Below are 15,558 nucleotides of genomic sequence, written 5' to 3'. Positions count from 1 at the left end.
AACCCTTACATTCCTCTGAAGTTCGAACTTCTCCGTAGTGTGTACAGAGACTGTGGTAGTCTGTACACTTGCACTGAGATGACAAAAGTCATGTGATAGCGATATGCACATATAAAGATAGCGTCCTAATAGCGTACACAGGGTATAAAAGGGCACTGCATTGGCAGAGCTGTCAAAAAATGGCTCTGAGTACTATGAGACCCAACATCTGAGGTCATCAGTCCTTTAGAACTTAGAACTACTTAAACCTAACCAACCTAAGGACATCACACACATCCATGACCGAGGTATGATTCGAACCTGCGACCGTACCGGTGCAGAGCTGTCATTTGTTCAGGTGATACGTGTGAAAAAGGTATCCGACGTGTTGTGAGTTAACGGGCATTGCGCTCTCATTTAAATATATGGCCGAAAGAGTCAGCCTTCAGGAATTGTGGAACGAACCCTGTCTTCGAGGACCGTGTGCCACAAAGGGCGCAGATTCACCACGAGATGGGGAAGTTCACAGGCGTCTATTGTCTGTTGAGGCCTAAGCGCTGTAGTGTGCGAGTGAGACAGACGAGAACCTACGTCATAGAAAAAAAAAACCGTAGAAGCGCGTCCGGTGGCCGAGGAGACGTAGCGGTGTTAAATATGGCGGACCTAAGATCGGCTGTAAAGGGAAGCATTTATGGAAACTATTTAATTCTGTAGTAATGCAGGGAATCGAGCCACAGTAATTTTAATCTGCCGTCCTCCATAAATTTTCATGGTGATCCCAATAAAACTTGAATATTGATCATATCTATAAGAGTTTAGGATTTACTGTTAAAGTGAAATTCACAAGTTTTGTAACAAAGACCTGAATACTAAAATCTGAACCCTTTAGTCGATCTTAACGGTCGACATTTCACATAGAAGCGCATCATTAAAATGACAAATGTTGTAAATATCAACTCTGCAACTTTATTTGTTTAAAAGATATAGTAAATTTAAATTATCAACATTTACATTTAAGCATTAAATCATCATTGCCTCCACACAAAATACATTGAACGATGACAGCATGGCCGGCCGGCGTGGCCGTGAGGTTCTAGGCACTTCAGTCTGGAACCGCGTGAACGCTACGGTCGCAGGTTCGAATCCTGCATCGGGCATGAATGTGTGATGTCCTTAGGTTATTTAGGTTTAAGTAGTTCTAAGTTCTAGGGGACTGATGACCACAGATGTTAAGTGCCATAGTGCTCAGAGCCATTTGAACCATTTTTGATGACAGCATGACACCTTATTCAATCGTTAGGTAATGGAATATTTGTTGCAAAGTGTAGCGCACAATACTTACTTTTGTTCTTCATTTATCTATGAGAAAGCACATTCCAGAATGAGATTTCCACTCTGCAGCGGAGTGTGCGCTGATATGAAACTTCCTGGCAGATTAAAACTGCGTGCCGGACCGAGACTCGAACTCGGGACCTTTGCCTTTCGCGGGCAAGTGCTCTACCAACTGAGCTACCCAAGCACGACTCACGCCCCATCCTCACAGCTTCACTTCCGCACTAGAGCACTTGCCCGCGAAAGGCAAAGGTCCCGAGTTCGAGTCTCCGTCCGGCACACAGTTTTAATCTGCCAGGAAGTTTCAGAAACCACATTGGTGCAAGGCATTCAAAGCTAAGAAATAAATTGTATTGGTTTTATGTAAAAGAATTTAACGTTTGTTATGTAATGGATATTATTTTTACTTTATTTAGAACGTGAAAGTGGTCAAGCTTTGATTATTTAAATATGTTAAAATGTAAAATAATGTAGAATAAGCTGTAGCCAATCAGATGGACGACTTCAGGAAAGGGACCTGCCCTAGTCAGTTGAGCGAGGATATTCGGGGCGCGGGAAACGCGGCCGGGGACGGGCAGAGGGAGTGCTGGTGCAGACGCGAAAGCGGACAGTTCGGCTGGAGACACCAAAGGGTACAGTTCAGATGCAGACGCGAAAGCGGACGGTCGGTCCTTAGGCAGCTAGGAAGTGAAACGACTTAGAAAATTTCGCGTTGTGTGGTATCGCCGGACTTAGACTCTGAGCGGTGAGCAGCCGCGCGCCTGCTATGAACTAACTTTTTGCGTAGATAACTTGTATTTCGCGATGAGACTGAATGATCGAACTATGTCAAATGGATATGCGTTCGAGTGTAACAGAAACTCCAAATACGACCACTTTCGCTATTAGTTTGCTTTCTGACTAAACATTATTCTAACCCAATCGCAACTGTGTGGCCTACATCATTTATGGGTCGTTAATTTAGTTCCGGATATTATTATTACTGTTATAATATGTTATGTTAACTTTGTATTTCGCAAACTTGCCATCAGGCAGACAATTTAACGAAAGGGTCTCAAGTGTCTAATTCAGAGTGTGTAATGCGACACGTGCGGTTCAAACCCTTGACGAGTTAGAGCCAAGACATTTCGACGAAGAGGAACCGCATGTGAGCCCGAACATCTCTGAGATTTTAGCTCTTAGTGTTATGGACACACTGAGGGAATTACATGACTTTGAAAGCGGAATAGCAGTTAGAGCTAGACGCATGGGACATTACATTTCGGAAATCGTTAGGAAATTCTACATTTCGAGATCCATAGCGTCAAGAGTGTGCTGAGAATACCAAATTTCAGGGATTATCTCTCACCTTAGACAACGCATTGGCCGACGGCCTTTACTTAACGACCGAGAGCAGCAGCGTTTGCGCAGAGATGTCAGTGCTAACGGACAAGAAACACTGCATGAAATAATCGCAGAAAGCAATGTGGGACGAACGATTAACGTATCCGTTAGGACAGTCCCGCGAAATCTGGCGTTAAATGCCAATGGCAGCTGAAGAGCGACTCGAGTTCCTTTCCTCTAACTGCACGACATCACCCGCAGCGTCTCACCTGGGTTCGGGATCATTTCGATTGAACCTCAGACGACTGGAAAACCGTGCCCTTGACAGACGAGTTCCGATTTAAGTAGTTAAGAGCTAATGGTAGGGTTCGAATGTGGCACAGACCCCACGAAGGTACAGACCCACTGTCGTCAATAAGGCAATGTTCTGGCAGGTGATGGCTCCATAATGGTGTCGATTGTGTTGACACATTATGGACTCCGTCCTCTGGTCCAACTGAGCCGATCACTGACTGGAAATGATTGTGCTCTGCTACTTGGAGACGAAACAATGATGGAATTTTTGTGGACGACAATCCGCCATTTCATCGGCCCACAACTGTTCACGACTGGTTTGAAAAACATTCTGGACAATTTGAGCGAATGGTTTGACTACCCAGATTGCCGACATAAATCCCATCGAACATTTATGAGACATAATCTAAAGGTCAGTTCTTGCACAAAATCCTGCCCCGGCAACACTTTCGCAGTTATCAACGGCTATAGAGACGGCATGGCTCAATATTTCTGCAGGGACCTCCAACGACTTGTTGAGCCCATCCCACGTCGAGTTGCTGCTCCACGCAGACCAAAAGGAGATCCGACACGATATTAGGATATATCCCATGACTTTTGTCATTTCATTGTATATCAATCAACATTTTTCACTATGTCCGTCGTAATTTTACTCTTACTTCTCGGAGTGGCATTACATGTGGTGAGGGCGTGCCACCAACAATCACGTACCATACGTTGAATTATATTCACGTCGTCCTGATTCTGTAGCCACGTGCCGTTTATGTTCACGCAATGCCCTGAGAGAGAGAGAGAGAGAGAGAGAGAGATTATCTGCCAGCAGGCTTTGATTTATATCAATGGGACAAGGTGAAAATTTGTGCCGGACCAGGATTCGAACCTGGGCCTCCTGCTTACTAGGCACGTGCGCTGACCACTACGCCATCCGGACACAGTGCTAACCATAGCCGCATGGACTACCCCAGCACGCCTCCCGTCAGACCAGACTTCTCAACTTATACTACACATTACTGATAGAGTGGCCCTGCTGATTAGCCTCATTACTTGCGGATCTCGCCGATATCCGTAAGCGTTCGAGCTTGGAGTGCATTTGCACTGAAGGGATTACTGGCCGTCCGAAAGTACAGGCACCAAATATATAAAATTATTTGTTTTGGACTTTTAATCTCCAATGGAAATTCATTCTAAGTTCGTGAGGGTTTATAAAACGTTAACTCATTCATTTGTAACAACTGAATCCGTTCTTGTTCTGAATACGCTCGAAGTGAAGAACGCCTTAAACTACGGCCACGTATGAAAGCAATGAGAAAGTGCACAATATGGGATTGGAGGCTCGCAGATTCAGACTTGTTTTATGTGTGTTACACATGAGACACTATCACCCCTATTCCCTAAAAGCCTTGACTAATTTTTTCGGAGGAATTTACCCGTTAACAGTTCTGAATTGGAAACAATGAGACAGTACAATACTGTGGGTGCTTGGCTGCGAAGTATTTCTGAAACACTGGAAATAATAGAGTATTGAAATGGATTTGTGTCCATTTTAGAACACGTGAAGAATAAGTTCAACATGATTCTAGTTTAATAAACCACATTACACATATTACAAACTGCGACAAGAGTTTTATTTACAGCATATGTTCTGGTCCACCAAAAGTCCAGTCAACGAAGAAAAGTTAAGGAAAAATTCCTGTAGTCGCAAACTTTTGTATAACATACTAAAAAGCCCTGACCTGTGGCGCGTGAGTTTGGGTATGAAGGGTTGTTTAAAGTCACTTTTTAAAAATTTTTCTTGGATAACTCGAAAACCGCAGCTAATAACGACAGTGTCCTAGGCACAAAAATAAACGACATTAAATTTTCTACAGAAAAGGTCTTATTCATTTTTTCTCTAGGATTAACAGTTTCTGCGTTGGAGGAGATGGAAAATCGCAGATTATTAAAATAGTTTTTAATGGTGTAAAATTAATTTTTATTTACAATTAAAGTGAGTTAAGAAGAATTGTTAAATGTATGTACCACATCTAAGTGTAGCAGAATCTTATCAAAGGAATGGGTGGGGAAAACGATGATGATGATTAGTTTGCGGGGCCGATCAACTGCGATGTCATCAGCGCCTGTACAAATATATAAAATTTTTACACAGTCAAATGTTGAACTCAATCCAATCTAGCAACTGTCACGAATGCTGATGATGACAACACAAACACCCAGTCCCCGGGCAGAGAAAATGCCCCACCCGGCCGGGAATCGAACCCGGGACCCCGTCATACAGAGGAAGCAACGCTAGCCACAAGACCACAAGCTGCGGACGGTGGGGCAAGATAGGTCGGTGGATTGTTGTCATGCACTTCCCTCCTTCATAGGTTTGCAAAAGTGGAGCTGTCAACTGTCTACCACACTGAAGCACCTGCCCCAAGTATAACATTCTGTCAATATGTATTCGACAATGTCGGTCTCATCGTCTCCGCAATCAATGACTGCATACTTTTAACAGAATCAGGGATATCAAATGCGTTACCCCAGCCTTTGCTCTCCCAACATTTGAAGAGGTCTAGAGGCCCACATCCAGCCTTGCAGGATTTAGTGTGTTTGTGTGTGTGTGTGTGTGTGTGTGTGTGTGTGGGGGGGGGGGGGGGAGGATGTAAGTGGCTCTACTCAGTGCAACCCACTTAAAACTGCCAGAAATTCCTGAATGGAAGAGACTTGTGCAGTTTACCAGTACAGAATTAATGATGAGAGGAGTGCTGTTACTTTCGGGTCCTTCATTACATCGCTGTCAAGTGACTACGACACAGTTACATGGCTTAATAATAGGCTGTAAATATTACACAGCAGCAAGTTGCCATCACATTTACCGATCTATTTCCCATGAACACTACATACGTCACACTTAAAAATTAAACAGAACACTCTCATTGTTTAGAGAAACGTATTTTACATAATAGCTCTCTTAATAACTGCAAATAAGTACCCAAGAAACTTCACTATACGTGGAGTCTCAGGAGCAATGGTAAATATTCAGGCATATGACAGAAAAGCTCATTTGAAGCATAAAACTTCATACTGACATATGCCCTATTCCGAGTGGTTTCCGAGATAGAAAAGATTTAATGTACTTTTGTTTCTGGGCTAGTGGCACACTTGCCTTAATCGCTGGTTTGGTCGTGGTAATAGAATTAACTGGCCACCAAGACTTCATGCCATTAGAATTTGGTTTATGAGGTTGGATGAACTTTGAGTTGTACAAACGAAAGGTGAACACGCGAGATGAGCTGCCTGGTCGTATCATGGACGCTGGTCTCTCATTATGGAAGGTGCAGAGACAGACAGACAAGCAACACAACTTGTTCTCCCATGAGCGCAGAAATGCATTGAAATTGACGGTGGGATATTCGAAAATTCATTGTGAACTGTACAGTAGCTATAATGTGACTTGTTCAATAATGCTTAGAGGTGACTGTGTTGAAATTTTTTTGCGCTGACGGAAAAACTATCGCAAAACCAAGAAGGAGCTATGCAACATAAACGGAAATTAGTAGGCGTGTTTCTACAGCTGGAAGATAACGTCTATTCAGATTACGTGCCAGTCGCATAAGAGGGCACTAGTGGCGCCACTATGATGATGCAATTCAGGTTTGCGTTAAATACACGCTACAACGGTCGTCATCTTCAGTTTTCTCTGAGATTGTATGTGGTGAGTTGATGTTAGTAAAGAATGCCTATAAGGCGACAAAGACGCAATTATCAACATCTCACTAAGATTGAACGAGTGTTACGAGAAGCTGAATGTTCCTTCTGCGATACTGTAGAACAGACTTAGCACGAATGTAGCCACTGTACATGATTGCTGGCTGCGGTGGACACGGGACTGTACGGTGACTAGAAGACTGGGCTCCGGACGGCCGGCCATGTGGCACAACAGACGGGGAAGACCATCGTGTTGGGCGCACGCTTCTCACGCATCGTACTGCATCTGCAGCATCAATTTGGGCAGCAGTTCGCACCACGATGACACAAAGAACTGTTACAAATCGGCTACTTCAAGGACAGCTCCGGTACAGCCGCCCGTAGCGCCCATCAAACCACCGCCATTTACGACTTCGGTGGTGTCAAGCGAGAGCTCATTGGAGGGCAGGCTGGAGGTCTCATGCGTTTTCTTCCTCGGTTCCAGTGATGGCCATGTGTTGCTTGGGGGGGGGGGGGGGGGACCAACCTGTCTACATGCTAGCCACACTGGATCTGCACTTGGAGTTATAGCCTCGAGTGCGATTTCATAGGACAGCAGCACACTCTAGGTTATCCCACACACCGTGACTGAAAATTTTTATGTTAATCTAGTGATTCGAAGCGGTGATCTGTTATTTGTTAACAGCATTCCAGGGAGGGTTTTCCAATAGAATAACACTCGCCCACATAGGCTGTTGTAACCCAACATGATTTACAGAGTGTCGACATATTGCTTTGGCCTGTTCGACCACCAGATCTGTCTCCAATCGAGCATATATGTGACAACAAAGGACACAACTTCAGCGTCATCCACAAACAGCGTTAACTGTCCCTGTATTGGCCGACCAAGTGCAACAGGCATAGAACTCCATCCCACAAACTGACATCGCGCACCTATACAACACAATGCATGCACGTTTGGATGCTTGCATTCAATATTCTGGCGGTTACACCGTTATTAATGTACCAACGTGTCACATTTACAATGGCTCACCTCACACGTCCATTAAATTGCGAACCTGCAATGGTAATTACTTAAATTTGTTACCTAGACAAAAGTATTCCCGAAATTTCATTACTCTATATTTATTTTCTGGTGTCGAGATTTTTTTCCCGTCTGTATTTCTGAACTGATACTTTGTAAAACGCATGCTGTAATGTTTACTAGCTGTTGTTCATGTGGAAATATGACAATGTATCGAATAATACAGTAAATAAATGCTAGTGTACATGAAATGTGTTCTATCTCTGAAACCATTCGTGATAGAGCATAGACTGATCTGACAGAACATTACTATCACTGACCTACTATCAGTGTAAACCATCCAAACGATAGCAGCAGTATCTTGAGAGGAACGACTGCTAATCAAACACACATAGTATCAGTGAGAATGCTGTCCGTATATTTACTGGGGAAGGCGTGCGATGTATCTGAGTTTGACCGAGGGCAGACTGTGATGGCCTGTAGGCTTGGCACGAGCATTTCGGAAACCGCACGGCTTGTCGGATGTTCGATGAGTGCCGTGGTGAGTGTCTTCAGCATGTGGCAAAACCGAGGTGAAACCACGACCAGACGTCGTAGGGTGGGACGGCCACCGCTCATTACAAATGTCTGACGCCGTAGGATGGACAGACTGGTAGAACAGGACAGTGGGCGAACTATGGCGGAACTAACATCAGACTATAATGCTGTGCAGAGTATAGGTAGTCACGTAACTTGTAGAACTGTTGATATTTTACAAAAAATATCGGAAATCAGATATATCGATATTTAAAACTTATCTAATAAGGCTCTTGATATATCGAATAAAATATCGATTTTCCGACATACGGACGAAAAATATCGACCTAGCGACCTATAAAAATATCGGATGAATATTGTAAATACACTGCAGGTTTTACAGCTGTATATTTAAGTACTGATTTATTATTAGATATTCAGTAGATGAAGAAGTCTGCTTACCCCTCTTAGAGCAAGAATTGAAAGGAAAAAGATGCACATTCACGCTTGGCGACAACTACTTTGCAAACAATGGTATCTCCATGTAAGTGTCACAATAAAAGGCGTCCGATGGGCTCGTCGTTCAATTTGTGAGATATTATAGTTGTCTTGATCACTTCATGTCGACTTCTCTGCTTTTCATTTCTGCAAACGTCAGCGGCCTAGCAGTAGTAGTGTCAAAATTGCGTGGTGAAGTTAAACGTTGCAGTTTCTGTTGGTAGCGCCGATCAAGGATTACGTCAGCATTTCTCCTCACACGTCTCCACACACCCCAAAGATCAATTTTGTCATTCATCATTTTCAGCAAATGTTTTTGAGGAATGCCAATGTGGAGAAATAGCACAGTAGATACGTTAAAAATCGGTTTTTAAAGCAACTGGTATACTATTTCTTCCCATTAACAGCGCCACCTCCTCCCACACCCCCCACCCCTACCTCCTCGCAGTGTAATCGGACTATTCCATGGTGCCACCTATATTTGTTTCACACAGTCAAAGAGAAAGACTGGACGTGACGAAAGCTCAAAAAGGTAGTAAGACTCCTTCAAATTATGTTCTAGTACAATTTCAAAAGAACAATTTCAGTTACACACAATATCCTTCACTAGGACACGCTGAAACAGTTGATAGTACATACATCAAAAAAATTTTGCCTCCCCTCGGTTCCGAGAGTTCCGGAACCTGTACAGAAAATTGGAACAGAGATCAACACAAACATCAATCCACCCTTTTTATTGCTCATGAAAACCACACATTGCATGTTGTACCACCATGCAGCGAGACCTTCAGAGGTGGTGGGCCAGATTGCTGCACACACCGGTACCTATAATTCCTGGTAGCACCTCCTCTTGCACTGATGCATACCTGTATTCGTTGTGGCATACTACCCACAAGTTCATCAAGGCACTGTTGGTCCAGATCGTCCCACTCCTCAACGGCGATTAGGTGTAGATACCTCAGAGTGGTTGGTGGGTCACGTCATCCATAAACAGCCCTTTTCAATCTATCCCAGGCATATTCGATAGCGTTCATGTTTGGAGAACATACTGGCCACTCTAGTCGAGCGATGTCGTTATCCTGAAGGAAGTAATTCACAATATGTGCACGACTGATGCGCGAATTGTCGTCCATGAAGACGAATGTCTCGCCAATATGCTGCCGATATGGTTGCACTATCGGTTGGAGGGCGGCATTCACGTATCATAGTATCGTACAGCTGTTACGGCGCCTTCCATGACCACCAGCGTCGTACGTAGGCCCCACATAATGCCACCCCAAAACAGCAGGAAACCTCCACCTTGCTGCACTGGCTGGACAGTGTGTCTAAGGCGTTGAGCCTGACCGGCTTGCCTCCAAACACGTCTCCGACGATTGTCTGGTTGAAGGCATATGCGACACTCATCAGTGAAGAGAACGTGATGCCAATGCTGAGCGGTCCATTCGACATGTTGTTAGGCCCATCTGTATCGCGCTGTATGGTGTCGTTGTTGCAAAGATGGACCTCGCCATGGACGTCGGGAGTGAAGTTGCGTATCATGCAGCCTATTGTGCACAGTTTGAGTCGTAGCACGACGTCCTGTGGCTGCACGAAAAACATTACTCAACATGGTGGTGTTGCTGTCAGGGTTCCTCGGAGCCATAATCCGTAGGTAGCGGTCATTCTCTGCAGTAGTAGCTCTTGGGCGCCCTGATCGAGGCATGTCATCGACAGTTCCTGTCTCTCTGTATCTCCTCCATATCCGAACAACATCGCTTTGGTTCACTCTGAGACGCCTGGATACTTCCCTTGTTGAGAGCCCTTCCTGGCACATAGTAAAAATGCGGATACGATAGAACCGCGGTATAGATCGTCTAGGCATGATTGAACTACAGACAGCACGAGCCGTGTACCTCCTTCGTGGTGGAATGACTGTATCTGAGTGGCTGTCGGTCCCCCTCCGTGTAATAGGTGCTGCTCATACATGGTTGTTTACATCTTTGGGCGGGTTTAGTGACACCTCTGAACAGTTAAAGGGACTGTGTCTGTGATACAATATAAACAGTCAATGTCTATCTTCAGGAGTTCTGGGAACTGGGGGTGATGCAAAACTTTGTGTGTGTGTTTACCGAAAATTACGAAAAACTGTAATATGTATAATAAAAATATCGAGGAATAAAGTTTCGTCGATATATATCGATACTCTCGTATACCGATGTATCGGTATTTTATCAGCGGCCCTAGTAACTTGTATTGCCTCAACCTGCCTACATGGTGCTATGAGGTACTGATATGGTCAAATAGATGGATGTTGCAGATGTATCGCACCCAATCTTTCATGGTTAATTCTAAGTGTCTAAAGTTTCCATTTATCGTGCCTTGTTGGATAACATCGCAAGAATGGATGTACGGTAGAGCGAGTGATCGTACACGTTTACGTTTCACATCCCGTGGGAAATGGTTACGAAACCTTTTGAGGGAATAGATGCAAGCGAAGTCTTGGCGACAGGATTATCTGCCCAGATGAGGCGCTCATCCATAATTACACTGTCGAGAAAAGACCATATGAGGCATGGTATAGGGTGAGGATAAAACTAAGACCGCAATGTCCGGCAGCAGACACTCCAGCAGAGCGGCGCAGCACGACGCGGCCCTACGGTGTACTGCATATGAACTGCAGTGGCGCGACTGTACGTAGCAAATTCTGTATGTTAGTTGTTCGGCAACCTCCGAGCAAAACAGACTTAAGTGACATGCACGTGGTGATAATTTCTTTATTTTGTGAGGAAAAAGGCTATAAATTTATACATGTGACCGGTGGTGGTCTTTTCACGGTAAAATTTAACATCATAGCTGGAAAAAAATACCATGAATATACCAGGCCCAAAAGAATTACCAGGCACGAGAGTTTGAATGCCTCTCGTAATTTTTGGCGACGAGTCTTTTCCATTTAAATCCTATTCGATGAGATGCAAGCAGATGACCAGTCGAAAAAAGTATGCTGTTCCACATATAACAAAACCCGAAGAATTTCAGAAATCGCTTTTAAAATACTTTTCCAAAAATTTAAGATTTGCTATCGCAAGACTTCTCTCACACCGGAAAATGTAGAGAACATGTAGAGCGTTTTTCTCAGAGACGATATAGCGTTGTTTGACAGTGAAGAGACTGAAGAGGAACAATTACGAGTCCTTCTTCACACATGAGGCAATTTCGTAAATGGATTCAAAGATTATTTCCCCGCTAGGTAGACTGATCAGGCAAAACGACATGTTAAATAGGGGATGTCATCGAACAGAAAATAAGTAGTAAAAAATGTAGTAATAAGCATACAGTCATAAAAATAAAGACTTAATCCTCCATTTGACAATGGAGGAAATGTTGTTTGTAGATATTCGTAAGTTATGTTTGTACACATTTCCATGGCACTTTATCTCGAGATGTTGCTTCTTCTGGTACTATTCACACAACGTTCATTTTAAAAGGCAACTAACTCTGGATATCGGGTTACATACAGTTTTCTTTTTTTTTAAAAAAAATCTTTATTGATAACATCTGTAATATTTATACAAAATGAACCCACCACCTTAGTGATTAGTGGGTCGTAATATTACTACAGTGTCATATATTTCAGCAGCTATTTTTATTGTTATTACAATGATACAAAATTTATTATTGTGAGCTACAGACAGGGTACAGTACAGGGCAATAGGCAGGCTGCAGTTATTGATCTACACTACTAGCTAATTGTTAGTTTTCTTACCTACTTGTTAATTCCTAACTGCTTGCAGCGTTACCGGTGTGTCAGCCTAGATATAAACCCACTGCTTTAGGCCCTGCTCATCGAGCTAATCCCGATGAGCGTGCCCCTGACACTGGGCAGGCCAAGATCGCTTGTCGCTGCAGGTTCCTAACTTTATACCTATATCTAATGCTACAACCACTATACTAACCTACGTCAATTCTGGTGCTATTTTGGTCTAGATTAGTGTACCCTGGTCCCCCTAGTCCTGCACGTGGCGGATTGCAACTAAAAGTCGACCTGTCCACGCACAGGCGTTACAGGATCAGGGTAATTGGACGCGTTCAGTATTTGTCTTTAGTCATGAAAGTCCCTCAAGTATGCTGTCAGTACTTTCCGTGATACCTCGTTTGCCAAACTATTTAGGGTTTCAAAAGTCTCTTCATGTCTTAATAGGTCATATGTATTGTTATGTGGAAGTTGTCTTCATGTCACTGCTACATCATCGAAAAGGGGGCACTCGTAAACCACATGGTCGGGAGTGCCCTCCGAAGCGCCACAGTCACACTCGGGTGCAGCCTTTTTCCCAGACCGACACACGTATGTCGGGTAGGGCCCATGACCAGTGAGAAAGTGTATTAGATCCCCTGTTGGCTCGAAGTACTTCATCCCTAACCTTTCTTTAACATTTAGCAGAAACCCAAAGGTTCTTCTGTCAGTTTCATCCGTTTCCCAAGATTTCTGCCATAAGTCCTCACCCCTTCTGCGTATTTCTCCCTTGTCCCTCACCAGAGCTCCGAGGATATTCTCTATTTTCATGTTGTTCCCTTTCTTAACCCAATACCGTGCTGCTTGTTCTCGTATTTTTATATCTAAAGGACAGAGCCCCATTATTATTAATAGGGCACTTCCTGGGGTTGCCTGTACGCCCCTATAGATCTTAACAGCATGTTTCTCTGTACTCTTCTCACTGCCATGGCAGGCACCACCCTTGTGGGCCTGTGTGCCCAGACTCCCGATCCGTAACCCACTATTGAAGTTAGTATACTATTGTGGTATAGCTTGATTAGGTGTGGTGGAAGGTGGAATCGTTTGTACCCTATGGAAATAAGGTTGTTAAGTACTTGTAGTGCTTTTTGGGTCACGGACTCAATGTGCCTTCCTAAGTTCCACCTTTCATCGATGATGACGCCCAAGTAGCGAGTCTCTTGTCGTCTTATAACTGGTGAGCCTCCGATTCTAACTGTAGGGTTCCCTACTAGCTGTCCCTTCAGCAATAAGTACGTTGATTTTGTTGGTGAGATCGTCATCTTAGTATTTGTACACCACAGTTGTAATTTGGTCATAGCTCTGTCAATTTTTGGCTCGATGTCTCGCGGCTACGGCCGCCGACTAGCAGGAGGAGGTCATCTGCGTAGGATATCACCTTTAGCACTTCTTCACTCTGCTGCAAACTATCTAAAAGTGGTTCCATATGGATGTCCCAGAACAGGGGACCTAAGACGGAACCCTGGGACATCCCTTAGTTATAGTTTTTCCAACTCTGCCGCTAGGGGATGATAGCCAGACCTCCCGCCCTTCACAATAGCTCCTCAGGCAACCATACAGTGACCCTGGACAATCCTTCTCCCGCAAGCAGGAGAAGAGCGAAGGCCACCACAGGTTGTCAAAGGCGCCACTGATGTCAACCATGATGCCAACAACGTACTTGTACGGGGTAGAGCCGCAGACCTCAGCCACCAGAGCGATCGCGTCGGTTGCCGATCGCCCCGGCCTGAAGCCGAACTGCCTGCCGCTCATCCCGCACAGCACTCGGTGTGCAGTCAGTCTGTCAGCTAGCAATTTCTCGAGTAATTTCCCAAAGATGTCCAGTAGGCAGATCGGTCTATAGGACTTGACATCCGCTGGGTCCTTGTCGGGTCCCTTTTTGATGATCACAACATTTGCCTCTTTCCAAATTTTTGGGAATTTTTCCTGTCTTAGGCACTCATTGTATAGCTGGGTTAGTGGCGCCTCCAGTTGGGGTGTCGGTGTCAGGAACTGCACCACCTCCGCCACAATGCCGTCTGGGCCGGGGGCTTTCCCTGTTTTTAATGCTTTGATGTGGCCAGCCACCTCCTCTTCAGAGAAGGGGTAGACTGCCCTATCGTTTGCTATTCTGTCTGGATCTTCATTTCGTAACTGGGACTGGCCTTCAGTGTCGCTAGCTTCATCGTCATCAGGCAGCAGGGACAGGAGAAGGACCTCGGCAGTCTCCTGCCAGGAATCCGTCATCCCATCCTCGTGCCTGACCGTTGATAGCATCATTGGGGATCGGATCTTTTCCCTAACTAGTTTGTAGGGTACTACCCATGGGTCCAAGGCCAACTGGTCCAGTACAAATGGTTCCCAACTTCGTATTCTAATTTCTTTTAGTTCTTTTCGGAATTTCTCTTTTGCCTCCCGGTATTGCAGTTTACTTTTCCTCATCTAACGCCTTTTTGGTAAATAAACTTTCTTTTCAAACGTCATAAGAACTACGATTAGAATGACGTGCAGTGTCGCGTCACTTGCTATACCGCAATAGCGACAACGGAACTATGCTACGCCGCACGACGCGTCATAGTAGCCCATTTGGTCAACTTTGCCTCGCAGTGCTGCGCCGCGCAGTTCCGCTGCCGTACAGTCCGTTCCGTCTCACCCTATATCATATTACCAGAACTTGGTCGCTATTATGTAAATTGAAGGTGGAGGGGGGAGAAAGGAAAGGAACTATTTATGTCAGTTGCATCGAAAGATTATGCGAAATCAGCGGCGACGAGTAAAAATGTGAGTCGGACTGGGACTCGAACCCGAGTTCTCTTGCTTACCATGCAGTTGCGTTAACCAATGCGCCATCCGGACACAGTGTTTATCGCAAATGCGCAGAACTATCCCTGCACGGTCCGCAGCCGACTCACATTCCCACCTAGCGCCACCTATCCGCAGTCCCCATCCATATCTTCTATGCTCGCTAATTCTAGATTCCCGCTGGAGGTCGAACGATATTGCGCATCCTTAATGAAGGTAGTGGATTCATTGCCCATCGAGACATGTCCCAAAGAACCGACACCATACATTTGTTTAGTATTTGGTCGCTTTCGTGTCGCACCGCTCTGTTGCAGTGCAGTTACACTTAGTGGGGTGTTACCTTAAGATTCAG

General features: G+C 44.7%; 1 protein-coding gene and 1 non-coding gene across 2 annotated transcripts in view; both read right to left on the bottom strand.

The window, feature by feature from the left end:
* The window catches only part of LOC126470948 (aminopeptidase N-like), a 536,862-nt gene that overhangs the window by 178,975 nt on the left and 342,329 nt on the right, over positions 1 to 15,558 (bottom strand). The gene's annotated exons all lie outside the window — the stretch shown is intronic.
* Trnat-agu (transfer RNA threonine (anticodon AGU)) lies at positions 3,787 to 3,859 on the bottom strand. Its single transcript has one exon. It is a non-coding gene; the product is annotated as a tRNA-Thr (tRNA).

Source organism: Schistocerca serialis, chromosome 3 (assembly GCF_023864345.2).
Source record: "Schistocerca serialis cubense isolate TAMUIC-IGC-003099 chromosome 3, iqSchSeri2.2, whole genome shotgun sequence".
Classification (NCBI taxonomy): Eukaryota; Metazoa; Arthropoda; class Insecta; order Orthoptera; family Acrididae; genus Schistocerca; species Schistocerca serialis.
This window is presented reverse-complemented; position numbering and strand designations above follow the sequence as displayed.